At 39.4% G+C, this 14,726-nt stretch overlaps 12 non-coding genes across 12 annotated transcripts; all 12 read left to right on the plus strand.

Moving 5' to 3' along the window:
- The first annotated feature begins 407 nt into the window (after nt 1-407).
- Nucleotides 408-479, plus strand: trnat-cgu (transfer RNA threonine (anticodon CGU)). The gene has a single exon. It is a non-coding gene; the product is annotated as a tRNA-Thr (tRNA).
- A 1,136-nt stretch (nt 480-1,615) lies between these two features.
- On the plus strand, nt 1,616-1,687 carry trnaa-ugc (transfer RNA alanine (anticodon UGC)). Its single transcript has one exon. It is a non-coding gene; the product is annotated as a tRNA-Ala (tRNA).
- Nucleotides 1,688-2,153: 466 nt separating this feature from the next.
- On the plus strand, nt 2,154-2,225 carry trnat-cgu (transfer RNA threonine (anticodon CGU)). Its single transcript has one exon. It is a non-coding gene; the product is annotated as a tRNA-Thr (tRNA).
- A 1,147-nt stretch (nt 2,226-3,372) lies between these two features.
- On the plus strand, nt 3,373-3,444 carry trnaa-ugc (transfer RNA alanine (anticodon UGC)). Its single transcript has one exon. It is a non-coding gene; the product is annotated as a tRNA-Ala (tRNA).
- Nucleotides 3,445-8,787: 5,343 nt separating this feature from the next.
- trnaa-ugc (transfer RNA alanine (anticodon UGC)) lies at nt 8,788-8,859 on the plus strand. The gene has a single exon. It is a non-coding gene; the product is annotated as a tRNA-Ala (tRNA).
- Nucleotides 8,860-9,324: 465 nt separating this feature from the next.
- trnat-cgu (transfer RNA threonine (anticodon CGU)) lies at nt 9,325-9,396 on the plus strand. Its single transcript has one exon. It is a non-coding gene; the product is annotated as a tRNA-Thr (tRNA).
- Nucleotides 9,397-10,534: 1,138 nt separating this feature from the next.
- Nucleotides 10,535-10,606, plus strand: trnaa-ugc (transfer RNA alanine (anticodon UGC)). The gene has a single exon. It is a non-coding gene; the product is annotated as a tRNA-Ala (tRNA).
- A 465-nt stretch (nt 10,607-11,071) lies between these two features.
- Nucleotides 11,072-11,143, plus strand: trnat-cgu (transfer RNA threonine (anticodon CGU)). The gene has a single exon. It is a non-coding gene; the product is annotated as a tRNA-Thr (tRNA).
- A 1,133-nt stretch (nt 11,144-12,276) lies between these two features.
- Nucleotides 12,277-12,348, plus strand: trnaa-ugc (transfer RNA alanine (anticodon UGC)). Its single transcript has one exon. It is a non-coding gene; the product is annotated as a tRNA-Ala (tRNA).
- A 466-nt stretch (nt 12,349-12,814) lies between these two features.
- On the plus strand, nt 12,815-12,886 carry trnat-cgu (transfer RNA threonine (anticodon CGU)). The gene has a single exon. It is a non-coding gene; the product is annotated as a tRNA-Thr (tRNA).
- A 1,138-nt stretch (nt 12,887-14,024) lies between these two features.
- Nucleotides 14,025-14,096, plus strand: trnaa-ugc (transfer RNA alanine (anticodon UGC)). The gene has a single exon. It is a non-coding gene; the product is annotated as a tRNA-Ala (tRNA).
- Nucleotides 14,097-14,561: 465 nt separating this feature from the next.
- On the plus strand, nt 14,562-14,633 carry trnat-cgu (transfer RNA threonine (anticodon CGU)). The gene has a single exon. It is a non-coding gene; the product is annotated as a tRNA-Thr (tRNA).
- Nucleotides 14,634-14,726: the final 93 nt, after the last annotated feature.

Raw genomic sequence — 14,726 nt, forward strand, 5'->3', positions numbered from 1 at the left:
GAAACAGAGATGTGCTAAATCATTTGGTCTTGTAATCTGAAGAACATGCTTTCAATCCCTGTTCGCACATTTATAGAACAGAAGTGGCATGGTTGCCAACTTTTATGACATAATTTTCAAAAACTGAAGTTCATGTGTTCGATCCCTGTCCGTAACTGTTTTAAGAATTGCTGCTATCATTTCATTGTAGTTTCAATGGAGTGGTGTATATAAAAAGTATATTGAATTAATATTCCATTTTCTCAGTAAATGAAATGGGATGGAAGCTCAGAGGGGAAGTGCATGCTGTATTTGTTTGAGGTCCTCTGTTCAATCCCAAGATTCTCCACTGAGTTTATTTGTTTGCCAAATTCACAGTTACACAACTACTACTTTCCAGAATGTTGATATACATTGTTCTATAGGTAGGCATGGTGGCCAAGTGGCAAGGCGTCGGTCTCGTAAACCGAAGATCATGGGTTCAAATCCCATCCGTGCCTTCATGAAAGACATCTGATACCATTGAAATATACTCTCATTGGAGCACTGTAGAAAAAGCAAGTTTTTCAATGTGGCATCACAACTACTAGAGAAAGGGGATGTGTCTCTACGTTAGAGCCAATACTTAACATGTATGCGGTCCAAAGTTAATCCCCGACTTGTCTATGTAGTTGTTAAATTAGCTTTTGCACAACTCCCACTTTCCAGAATGTTGACATTCTAAGAAGGAAATAGATGTGCTAAGTCATCTGTTTTTGTAAACTGAAGCACATGGGTTTAATCCTTGTTCGACGTTTACGGAAGATAGCTGATATTATGGAAATGTACTTTCGTTAGAACAGTGTAAAGAAAGAGTTAATTGTATTGATATGGCCACTGCGACCTGTATGCTCTAGTCGGCTGGCCCTCGTTACATATTCGTCACGCCAGACCCACTGGCTCCAGGTCATCTATAAGTTTATGCTAGGTCAAGCTCCGCCTTATCTCAGCTTACTGGTCACGATAACAACATCCACCCGTAGCACGCGCTCCAGCAGGTATATCTCACTGGTCATCCCCAAAACCAACACCTCCTTTGGCCGCCTTTCCTTCCAGTTCTCTGCTGCCAATGACTGGAACTAATTACAAAAATCGCTGAAGCTGGATGGAGACTTATATTTCCCTCACTAACTTTAAACATCAGCTATCTGAGCAGCTAACCGATAACTGCAGCTGTACATAGCCCATCTGTAAATAGCCCACCCAATCTACCTACCTCATCCCCATTTTGTTTTTATTTACTTTCTGCTCTTTTGCACACCAGTATTTCTACTTGCACATCATCATCTGCTCATCTATCACACCAGTGTTAATTTGCTAAATTGTAATTCATTCGCTACTATGGCCTATTTATTGCCTTACCTCCTCACGACATTTGCAAACACTATGTATAGACATTCTTTTTTTTCTACTATTATGTAATTGACTACGTTTGTTTATTCTAAATGTGTAACTCTGTGTTGTTGTTTGTGTTGCACTGCTTTGCTTTATCTTAGCCAGGTCGCAGTTGTAAATGAGAACTTGTTCTCCACAAGCTTTCCTGGTAAATAAAGGTGAAATAATACAAAAAAAGAAACATTTTAATATTTCCCAGAAAGGGGATGTAGCTCAGTGGTAGAGCGCATGCTTTGCATGTATGAGGTCCTGGGTTCAATCCCCAGCTTCTCCAACATAGATTTTTGCATTGACCGAAAACCTACTTTCCAGAATGTTGAAATTCTTAGCAGGAAACAGAGATGTGCTAAATCATTTGGTCTTGTAATCTGAAGAACATTCTTTCAATCCCTGTTCGCACATTTATAGAACAGAAGTGGCATGGTTGCCAACTTTTATGGCATCATTTTCAAAAACTGAAGTTCATGTGTTCGATCCCTGTCCGTAACTGTTTTAAGAATTGCTGCTATCATTTCATTGTAGTTTCAATGGAGTGGTGTATATAAAAAGTATATTGAATTTAATATTCCATTTTCTCAGCAAATGAAATGGGATGGAAGCTCAGAGGGGGAGTGCATGCTGTATATGTTTGAGGTCCTCTGTTCAATCCCAAGATTCTCCACTGAATTAATTTGTTAGCCAAATTCACAGTTACACAACTACTACTTTCCAGAAAGTTGATATATATTGTTGTATAGGTAGGCATGGTGGCCAAGTGGTAAGGCGTCGGTCTCGTAAACCGAAGATCATGGGTTCAAATCCCATCCGTGCCTTTTTAAAGACATCTGATACCATTGAAATGTACTCTCATTGGAGCACTGTAGAAAAAGCAAGTTTTTCAATATGGCATCACAACTACTAGAGAAAGGGGATGTGTCTCTACGGTAGAGCCAATACTTAACATGTTTGCGGTCCAAAGTGAATCCCCAACTTCTCTGCTGAATCTATTTAGTTGTTAAATTAGCTTTTGCACAACTCCCACTTTCCAGAATGTTGACATTCTAAGAAGGAAATCAATGTGCTAAGTCATCTGTTTTTGTAAACTGAAGCACATGGGTTCAATCCTTGTTCGACGTTTACGGAATATAGCTGTTATTATGGAAATGTACTTTCATTAGAACAGTGTAAAGAAAGAGTTCATTGTATTGATATGGCCACTGCGACCTGTATGCTCTAGTCGGCTGGCCCTCGTTACATATTCGTCACGCCAGACCCACTGGCTCCAGGTCATCTATAAGTCTATGCTAGGTCAAGCTCCACCTTATCTCAGCTCACTGGTCACGATAACAACACCCACCCGTAGCACGCGCTCCAGCAGGTATATCTCACTGGTCATCCCCAAAACCAACACCTCCTTTGGCCGCCTTTCCTTCCAGTTCTCTGCTGCCAATGACTGGAACGAATTGCAAAAATCGCTGAAGCTGGATGGAGACTTACATTTCTCTCACTAACTTTAAACATCAGCTATCTGAGCAGCTAACCGATCACTGCAGCTGTACATAGCCCATCTGTAAATAGCCCACCCAATCTACCTACCTCATCCCCATTTGGTTTTTATTTACTTTCTGCTCTTTTGCACACCAGTATTTCTACTTGCACATCATCATCTGCTCATCTATCACACCAGTGTTAATTTGCTAAATTGTAATTCATTCGCTACTATGGCCTATTTATTGCCTTATCTCCTCACGACATTTGCAAACACTATGTATAGACATTCTTTTTTTTCTACTATTATGTAATTGACTGTACGTTTGTTTATTCTAAATGTGTAACTCTGTGTTGTTGTTTGTGTTGCACTGCTTTGCTTTATCTTAGCCAGGTCGCAGTTGTAAATGAGAACTTGTTCTCCACAAGCCGTCCTGGTAAAATAAAGGTGAAATAATATAAAAAAAGAAACATTTTAATATTTCCCAGAAAGGGGATGTAGCTCAGTGGTAGAGCGCATGCTTTGCATGTATGAGGTCCTGGGTTCAATCCCCAGCTTCTCCAATTTTCATTTTTGCATTGACCCAAAACCTACTTTCCAGAATGTTGAAATTCTAACCAGGAAACAGAGATGTGCTAAATCATTTGGTCTTGTAATCTGAAGAACATGCTTTCAATCCCTGTTCCCACATTTATAGAACAGAAGTGGCATGGTTGCCAACTTTTATGACATAATTTTCAAAAACTGAAGTTCATGTGTTCGATCCCTGTCCGTAACTGTTTTAAGAATTGCTGCTATCATTTCATTGTAGTTTCAATGGAGTGGTGTATATAAAAAGTATATTGAATTAATATTCCATTTTCTCAGTAAATGAAATGGGATGGAAGCTCAGAGGGGGAGTGCATGCTGTATATGTTTGAGGTCCTCTGTTCAATCCCAAGATTCTCCACTGAGTTTATTTGTTTGCCAAAAAACACATTTAGATAACTACTACTTTCCAGAATGTTGGTATACATCGTTGTATAGGTAGGCATGGTGGCCAAGTGGTAAGGCGTCGGTCTCGTAAACAAAAGATCATAGGTTCAAATCCCATCCGTTCCTTTTTAAAGACATCTGATACCATTGAAATGTACTCTCATTGGAGCGCTGTAGAAAAAGCAAGTTTTTCAATATGGCATCACAACTACTAGAGAAAGGGGATGTGTCTTTACGGTAGAGCCAATACTTAACATGTATGCAGTCCAAAGTTAATCCCCAACTTCTCTGCTGAGTCTATTTAGTTCTTAACTTCTTGCCACTAGGGAGGGGGGTGCCATTTCGACATAGCACAAATGTGTACCCAATGTAAACGGCCTCGTACTCAACAATATTCATATTATTCTTACTATTGGATAGAAAACACTCTCTAGTTTCTAAAACCTTTGGAATTATGTCTGTGGGTGAAACAGAACTCTCTCTGCAGCAAAATCCATGACAGGAACTGCGAAGGTCTGAATACTAGGCTCTGCTCTCAGATCAGTTTAAAGATCTGTATGTAGCCTATGGGTCGACATGAACTGCACCCGCCTTCCCCTGGATGTCAGTAACCAATGAGAAGTGGAATGGACTTTCTGCGTAGTTCCCAGAGTTTATAAAAGGCCTAGGAGCGAGAAGACCTATCTTTTCAACGCTCGCCATTACGCAAAGCAAGACCTCAGGATGGCATTTTGGAACGCTCAGTTATCGTCCTTAGATATATCCGTCTGTAATTTAATTTGTTATAGATGTTAGAAACATCACAACAAAGTTATTTTAAACCGAGTTATATCAGTTTATGCGAGTATATTGCTATTTTCGGAATTTCCTTAGTATTGAGTATAAAGTTTTGGGCATGCTGTTTGTTATAGCTACTTGTTAGCTGCTACTTCCGAATTTGAACACAACGTTTTACAACCAAGCAACAATTCTTTTGGACAAAGGACCACTTCGCCAAGATTCTGATGGAAGCTCGTCCAAAAGTAAGAGCTATTTATGATGTTATTCCGTATTTATGTGGAAAAATGTAAACGTATTTGTCCGCCATTTTTGCGGCACTAGTCTGGCTGTAACGCACACTGTATGTCTAATAACGTTAATTTTAAAAATCTAACTCAGCGATTGCATTAAGAACTAATTTGTCTTTCAATTGCTGTCCAACCTGTATTTTTTTAGTCAAGTTTATGAATAGCTTTCGATAAGAGTAGGTGCCTTTCCAAGATGGCGCAGGACAGATTGCTTGATTGTTTGCCCACTAATCACGGTGTGTAACCACAAATTGTGCGGCTAAATATGCACATTTTCGAACCAACTCTATATTATTTGTGTAATATGATGTTACAGGACTGTCATCTGAAGAATTCTGAGAAGGTTAGTGAAAAATTAACCTTTCACGAGCATCTACCCCGGGTCCGGGAGCACCCCCCACCCCCACACCCCCACACTGATTAGCATCGCTAGCATAGCGTCACAATTAAATAGTAGCATCTAAATATCATTCAATCACAAGTCCAAGACACCAAATGAAAGATACAGATCTTGTGATTCAAGCCATCATCTCTGATTTTTAAAATGTTTTACAGGGAAGACACAATATGTAAATCTATTAGCTAACCACGTTAGCAAAAGACAACAATTTTCTTTGTCCACCATTTTTTTTCTCCACCAGTAGCTATCACCAATTCGGCTAAACTAAGATATTGATAGCCACTAACCAAGAAAAAACCTCATCAGATGACAGTCTGATAACATATTTATTGTATAGGATAGGTTTTGTTAGAAAAATGTGCATATTTCAGGTATAAATCATAGTTTGCCATTGCAGCCACCATCACAAATCTCACCAAAGCGACTAGAATTACTACAGAGAGCAACGTGTTTTACCAATTTACTCATCATAAAACATTTCTTAAAAATACACAGCACATAGCAATGGAAAGACACAGATCTTGTGAATTCAGACAATATTTCAGATGTTCTAAGTGTTTTACAGCGAAAACACAATAAATCGTTATATTAGCATACCACATGTGCAAACGTTACCAGAGCATTGATTCAAGCCAAAGAGAGCGATAACGTAATCATCGCCAAAAAATATTCATTTTTTCACTAACCTTCTCAGAATTCTTCCGATGACACTCCTGAAACATCATATTACAACATACATCTAGAGTTTGTTCGAAAATGTGCATATTTAGCCATAAAAAAACGTGGTTATACAATGACAATACTAGCAAAACTAGCCTGAAAATGTCGGTCGCCCTCTTTCACAGTGATCTTGTCTCATAGATATCTATTCATAAACTTGACTAAAAAAATATAAGTTGGACAGCTATCGAAAGACAAATTAGTTCTTTATGCAATCGCGGAATTACATTTCTAAAATTATCCTTACTGTGCAATACAGGGTTCGCCAAGCGAAGCTATAGCAAACAAGATGGCGGAACGTGCGTTTAACATTTTTCTACAGAACAACGATTTATCATCTTAAATATTTCTTACTGTGAGGTGATGTTCCATCAGTATCTTGGGCAATGTATCCTTTCTTGGGTCTAATCTTCATTTGGTCGAAAGATGTCCTCTGTCCGTCGAAATGCCCACTAACGTTCGACCGGGACCCCGAAACGTGCCCGGTGCTTGAAAGTGCATAACAAAGCAATGCCTCAAAATCGCACTAAACGGATCTAAATTGCTATAAAACGGTTCAAATTAACTACCTTATGATGCTGTTAACACCTATAACGGGTAAAAACATGACCGGAGAAATATTACTGGCTAAACAACAGGTTGGAAGGAGGCGAGTCCGATGTCCTTCTCGCGCAAGACGCAGGCAGCAAAGGGAAGCTACTTCCGGTATTTGGTGGTTTATAGAGGGACTGATTGCGCAATCGACACCATTCAAATCGTCATCACGCACTGACATCCAGGGGAAGACGTAAGAAGTGTCTGTTTCTCCATAGCGTTTACACGGACCTTTAAACTGACTCCAGATCAGGTGCCAAGATGTCTGAAATCTGACTCCCTATCATGAAAAGTGCTGTAGATTGAGTTCTGTTTCACTCAGAGACAAAATTCCAACGGCTATAGAAACTACAGAGTGTTTTCTATCCGATAAAAGTTATAATATGCATATTGTACGAGCAATAATTGAGTAGGAAGCCGTTTAATGTGTAGAGGAAATTATGCTAATGCGAAACAGCACCCCCTATAGTTGCAAGAAGTTAATAGTGTTTGGTGGTTTATAACGTTATTGCTATTTTTGCCTTGAATCAATGCTGCTGTGTGACTGACTATTGTAGTAAGCTAAGATAACGCTATATTGTGTTTTCGCTGTAAAACACTTAGAAAATCTGACATATTGGCTATATTCACAAGATCTGTGTCTTTCATCTGCTGTACGCTGTGTATTTTTAAGAAATGTTTTATGATGAGTAATTAGCTAATACACAATGGTCTCTGTAGTTATTCTAGTCATTTTAGTGACAGTTGTGATGGGGGCTGCAATTGTAAACTATGATTTATACCTGAAATATGCACATTTTTCTAACAAAACCTATGCTATACAATAAATATGTTATCAGACTGTCATCTGATGAGGTTGTTTCTTGGTTAGTGGCTATTTATATCTTTATTTGGTCGAATTTGTGATAGCTACTGATGCAGTAAGAAAATGGTGGAGTATGAGAGTGGTGTCTTTTGCTAACGTGGTTAGCTAATAGATTTACATATTGTGTCTTCCCTGTAAAACATTTTAAAAATCTGAAATGGTGGCTTTATTCACAGGATCTGTATCTTTCATTAGGTGTCTTGGACTTGTGATTTCATGAACATTTTATTTTATGATATCCCTGTAACTTTAGTCTAGGCTATGCTAGTCAGCTTTTGTGATGGGGGTGCTCCCGGATCCGGGTTTGTGAGGCGTTAGAGGATAAATTAGCTTTTGCACAACTCCCACTTTCCAGAATGTTGACATTCTAAGAAGAAAATCGATGTGCTAAGTCATCTGTTTTTGTAAACTGAAGCACATGGGTTCAATCCTTGTTCGACGTTTACGGAAGATAGCTGTTAATATGGAAATGTACTTTCATTAGAACAGTGTAAAGAAAGAGTTAATTGTATTGATATGGCCACTGCGACCTGTATGCTCTAGTCGGCTGACCCTCGTTACATATTCGTCACGCCAGACCCACTGGCTCCAGGTCATCTATAAGTCTATGCTAGGTCAAGCTCCGCCTTATCTCAGCTTACTGGTCACGATAACAACACCCACCCGTAGCACGCGCTCCAGCAGGTATATCTCACTGGTCATCCCCAAAACCAACACCTCCTTTGGCCGCCTTTCCTTCCAGTTCTCTCCTGCCAATGACTGGAACGAATTGCAAAAATCGCTGAAGCTGGATGGAGACTTATATTTCCCTCACTAACTTTAAACATCAGCTATCTGAGCAGCTAACCGATCACTGCAGCTGTAGATAGCCCATCTGTAAATAGCCCACCCAATCTACCTACCTCATCCCCATTTTGTTTTTATTTACTTTCTGCTCTTTTGCACACCAGTATTTCTACTTGCACATCATCATCTGCTCATCTATCACACCAGTGTTAATTTGCTAAATTGTAATTCATTCGCTACTATGGCCCATTTATTGCCTTACCTCCTCACGACATTTGCAAACACTATGTATAGACATTCTTTTTTTTCTACTATTATGTAATTGACTGTACGTTTGTTTATTCTAAATGTGTAACTCAGTGTTGTTGTTTGTGTTGCACTGCTTTGCTTTATCTTAGCCAGGTAGTAGTTGTAAATGAGAACTTGTTCTCCACAAGCTTTCCGGGTAAATAAAGGTGAAATAATACAAAAAAAGAAACATTTTAATATTTCCCAGAAAGGGGATGTAGCTCAGTGGTAGAGCGCATGCTTTGCATGTATGAGGTCCTGGGTTCAATCCCCAGCTTCTCCAATTTACATTTTTGCATTGACCCAAAACCTACTTTCCAGAATGTTGAAATTCTTAGCAGGAAACAGAGATGTGCTAAATCATTTGGTCTTGTAATCTGAAGAACATGCTTTCAATCCCTGTTCGCACATTTATAGAACAGAAGTGGCATGGTTGCCAACTTTTATGACATAATTTTCAAAAACTGAAGTTCATGTGTTCGATCCCTGTCCGTAACTGTTTTAAGAATTGCTGCTATCATTTCATTGTAGTTTCAATGGAGTGGTGTATATAAAAAGTATATTGAATTAATATTCAATTTTCTCAGTAAATGAAATGGGATGGAAGCTCAGAGGGGGAGTGCATGCTGTATATGTTTGAGGTCCTCTGTTCAATCCCAAGATTCTCCACTGAATTTATTTGTTTGCCAAATTCACAGTTACACAACTACTACTTTCCAGAATGTTGATATACATTGTTGTATAGGTAAGCATGGTGGCCAAGTGGCAAGGCGTCGGTCTCGTAAACCGAAGAGCATGGGTTCAAATCCCATCCGTGCCTTCATGAAAGACATCTGATACCATTGAAATGTACTCTCATTGGAGCACTGTAGAAAAAGCAAGTTGTTCAATGTGGCATCACAACTACTAGAGAAAGGGGATGTGTCTCTACGTTAGAGCCAATACTTAACATGTATGCGGTCCAAAGTTAATCCCCGACTTGTCTATGTAGTTGTTAAATTAGCTTTTGCACAACTCCCACTTTCCAGAATGTTGACATTCTAAGAAGGAAATAGATGTGCTAAGTCATCTGTTTTTGTAAACTGAAGCACATGGGTTTAATCCTTGTTCGACGTTTACGGAAGATAGCTGATATTATGGAAATGTACTTTCATTAGAACAGTGTAAAGAAAGAGTTAATTGTATTGATATGGCCACTGCGACCTGTATGCTCTAGTCGGCTGGCCCTCGTTACATATTCGTCACGCCAGACCCACTGGCTCCAGGTCATCTATAAGTTTATGCTAGGTCAAGCTCCGCCTTATCTCAGCTTACTGGTCACGATAACAACATCCACCCGTAGCACGCGCTCCAGCAGGTATATCTCACTGGTCATCCCCAAAACCAACGCCTCCTTTGGCCGCCTTTCCTTCCAGTTCTCTGCTGCCAATGACTGGAACTAATTGCAAAAATCGCTGAAGCTGGATGGAGACTTATATTTCCCTCACTAACTTTAAACATCAGCTATCTGAGCAGCTAACCGATAACTGCAGCTGTACATAGCCCATCTGTAAATAGCCCACCCAATCTACCTACCTCATCCCCATTTTGTTTTTATTTACTTTCTGCTCTTTTGCACACCAGTATTTCTACTTGCACATCATCATCTGCTCATCTATCACACCAGTGTTAATTTGCTAAATTGTAATTCATTCGCTACTATGGCCTATTTATTGCCTTACCTCCTCACGACATTTGCAAACACTATGTATAGACATTCTTTTTTTTCTACTATTATGTAATTGACTGTACGTTTGTTTATTCTAAATGTGTAACTCTGTGTTGTTGTTTGTGTTGCACTGCTTTGCTTTATCTTAGCCAGGTCGCAGTTGTAAATGAAAACTTGTTCTCCACAAGCTTTCCTGGTAAATAAAGGTGAAATAATACAAAAAAAGAAACATTTTAATATTTCCCAGAAAGGGGATGTAGCTCAGTGGTAGAGCGCATGCTTTGCGTGTATGAGGTCCTGGGTTCAATCCCCAGCTTCTCCAATTTACATTTTTGCATTGACCCAAAACCTACTTTCCAGAATGTTGAAATTCTTAGCAGGAAACAGAGATGTGCTAAATCATTTGGTCTTGTAATCTGAAGAACATGCTTTCAATCCCTGTTCGCACATTTATAGAACAGAAGTGGCATGGTTGCCAACTTTTATGACATAATTTTCAAAAACTGAAGTTCATGTGTTCGATCCCTGTCCGTAACTGTTTTAAGAATTGCTGCTATCATTTCATTGTAGTTTCAATGGAGTGGTGTATATAAAAAGTATATTGAATTAATATTCCATTTTCTCAGCAAATGAAATGGGATGGAAGCTCAGAGGGGGAGTGCATGCTGTATATGTTTGAGGTCCTCGGTTCAATCCCAAGATTCTCCACTGAGTTTATTTGTGTGCCAAATTCACATTTACACAAATACTACTTTCCAGAATGTTGATATATATTACTGTATAGATAGGCATGGTGGCCAAGTGGTAAGGCGTCGGTCTCGTAAACCGAAGATCATGGGTTCAAATCCCATCCGTGCCTTTTTGAAAGACATCTGATACCATTGAAATGTGCTCTCTTTGGAGCACTGTAGGAAAAGCAAGATTTTCAATATGGCATTACAACTGTTATAGTAAGGGGATGTGTCTCTACGGTAGAGCCAATACTTAACATGCATGCGGTCCAAAGTTAATCCCCAACTTCTCTGCTGAGTCTATTAAGTTGTCAAATTAGCTTTTGCACAACTCCCACTTTCCAGAAGGTTGACATTCTAAGAAGGAAATAGATGTGCTAAGTCATCTGTTTTTGTAAACTGAAGCACATGGGTTCAATCCTTGTTCGACGTTTACGGAAGATAGCTGTTATTATGGAAATGTACTTTCATTAGAACAGTGTAAAGAAAGAGTTAATTGTATTGATATGGCCACTGCGACCTGTATGCTCTAGTCGGCTGGCCCTCGTTACATATTCGTCACGCCAGACCCACTGGCTCCAGATCATCTATAAGTCTAGGCTAGGTCAAGCTCCGCCTTATCTCAGCTTACTGGTCACGATAACAACACCCACCCGTAGCACGCGCTCCAGCAGGTATATCTCACTGGTCATCCCCAAAACCAACACCTCCTTTGGCCGCCTTTCCTTCCAGTTCTCTGCTGCCAATGACTGGAACGAATTGCAAAAATCGCTGAAGCTGGATGGAGACTTATATTTCCCTCACTAACTTTAAACATCAGCTTTCTGAGCAGCTAACCGATCACTGCAGCTGTACATATCCCATCTGTAAATAGCCCACCCAATCTACCTACCTAATCCCCATTTTGTTTTTATTTACTTTCTGCTCTTTTGCACACCAGTATTTCTACTTGCACATCATCATCTGCTCATCTATCACACCAGTGTTAATTTGCTAAATTGTAATTCATTCGCTATATGGCCTTACCTCCTCACGACATTTGCAAACACTATGTATAGACATTCTTTTTTTTCTACTTTTATGTAATTGACTACGTTTGTTTATTCTAAATGTGTAACTCTGTGTTGTTGTTTGTGTTGCACTGCTTTGCTTTATCTTAGCCAGGTCGCAGTTGTAAATGAGAACTTGTTCTCCACAAGCTTTCCTGGTAAATAAAGGTGAAATAATACAAAAAAAGAAACATTTTAATATTTCCCAGAAAGGGGATGTAGCTCAGTGGTAGAGCGCATGCTTTGCATGTATGAGGTCCTGGGTTCAATCCCCAGCTTCTCCAACATAGATTTTTGCATTGACCGAAAACCTACTTTCCAGAATTTTGAAATTCTTAGCAGGAAACAGAGATGTGCTAAATCATTTGGTCTTGTAATCTGAAGAACATTCTTTCAATCCCTGTTCGCACATTTATAGAACAGAAGTGGCATGGTTGCCAACTTTTATGGCATCATTTTCAAAAACTGAAGTTCATGTGTTCGATCCCTGTCCGTAACTGTTTTAAGAATTGCTGCTATCATTTCATTGTAGTTTCAATGGAGTGGTGTATATAAAAAGTATATTGAATTTAATATTCCATTTTCTCAGCAAATGAAATGGGATGGAAGCTCAGAGGGGGAGTGCATGCTGTATATGTTTGAGGTCCTCTGTTCAATCCCAAGATTCTCCACTGAGTTTATTTGTTTGCCAAATTCACAGTTACACAACTACTACTTTCCAGAATGTTGATATACATTGTTGTATAGGTAGGAATGGTGGCCAAGTGGCAAGGCGTCGGTCTCGTAAACCGAAGATCATGGGTTCAAATCCCATCCGTGCCTTCATGAAAGACATCTGATACCATTGAAATGTACTCTCATTGGAGCACTGTAGAAAAAGCAAGTTTTTCAATGTGGCATCACAACTACTAGAGAAAGGGGATGTGTCTCTACGTTAGAGCCAATACTTAACATGTATGCGGTCCAAAGTTAATCCCCGACTTGTCTATGTAGTTGTTAAATTAGCTTTTGCACAACTCCCACTTTCCAGAATGTTGACATTCTAAGAAGGAAATAGATGTGCTAAGTCATCTGTTTTTGTAAACTGAAGCACATGGGTTTAATCCTTGTTCGACGTTTACGGAAGATAGCTGATATTATGGAAATGTACTTTCATTAGAACAGTGTAAAGAAAGAGTTAATTGTATTGATATGGCCACTGCGACCTGTATGCTCTAGTCGGCTGGCCCTCGTTACATATTCGTCACGCCAGACCCACTGGCTCCAGGTCATCTATAAGTTTATGCTAGGTCAAGCTCCGCCTTATCTCAGCTTACTGGTCACGATAACAACATCCACCCGTAGCACGCGCTCCAGCAGGTATATCTCACTGGTCATCCCCAAAACCAACGCCTCCTTTGGCCGCCTTTCCTTCCAGTTCTCTGCTGCCAATGACTGGAACTAATTGCAAAAATCGCTGAAGCTGGATGGAGACTTATATTTCCCTCACTAACTTTAAACATCAGCTATCTGAGCAGCTAACCGATAACTGCAGCTGTACATAGCCCATCTGTAAATAGCCCACCCAATCTACCTACCTCATCCCCATTTTGTTTTTATTTACTTTCTGCTCTTTTGCACACCAGTATTTCTACTTGCACATCATCATCTGCTCATCTATCACACCAGTGTTAATTTGCTAAATTGTAATTCATTCGCTACTATGGCCTATTTATTGCCTTACCTCCTCACGACATTTGCAAACACTATGTATAGACATTCTTTTTTTTCTACTATTATGTAATTGACTGTACGTTTGTTTATTCTAAATGTGTAACTCTGTGTTGTTGTTTGTGTTGCACTGCTTTGCTTTATCTTAGCCAGGTCGCAGTTGTAAATGAAAACTTGTTCTCCACAAGCTTTCCTGGTAAATAAAGGTGAAATAATACAAAAAAAGAAACATTTTAATATTTCCCAGAAAGGGGATGTAGCTCAGTGGTAGAGCGCATGCTTTGCGTGTATGAGGTCCTGGGTTCAATCCCCAGCTTCTCCAATTTACATTTTTGCATTGACCCAAAACCTACTTTCCAGAATGTTGAAATTCTTAGCAGGAAACAGAGATGTGCTAAATCATTTGGTCTTGTAATCTGAAGAACATGCTTTCAATCCCTGTTCGCACATTTATAGAACAGAAGTGGCATGGTTGCCAACTTTTATGACATAATTTTCAAAAACTGAAGTTCATGTGTTCGATCCCTGTCCGTAACTGTTTTAAGAATTGCTGCTATCATTTCATTGTAGTTTCAATGGAGTGGTGTATATAAAAAGTATATTGAATTAATATTCCATTTTCTCAGCAAATGAAATGGGATGGAAGCTCAGAGGGGGAGTGCATGCTGTATATGTTTGAGGTCCTCGGTTCAATCCCAAGATTCTCCACTGAGTTTATTTGTGTGCCAAATTCACATTTACACAAATACTACTTTCCAGAATGTTGATATATATTACTGTATAGATAGGCATGGTGGCCAAGTGGTAAGGCGTCGGTCTCGTAAACCGAAGATCATGGGTTCAAATCCCATCCGTGCCTTTTTGAAAGACATCTGATACCATTGAAATGTGCTCTCTTTGGAGCACTGTAGGAAAAGCAAGATTTTCAATATGGCATTACAACTGTTATAGT

This window comes from Salvelinus fontinalis, chromosome 25, assembly GCF_029448725.1.
Source record: "Salvelinus fontinalis isolate EN_2023a chromosome 25, ASM2944872v1, whole genome shotgun sequence".
NCBI lineage: Eukaryota > Metazoa > Chordata > Actinopteri > Salmoniformes > Salmonidae > Salvelinus > Salvelinus fontinalis.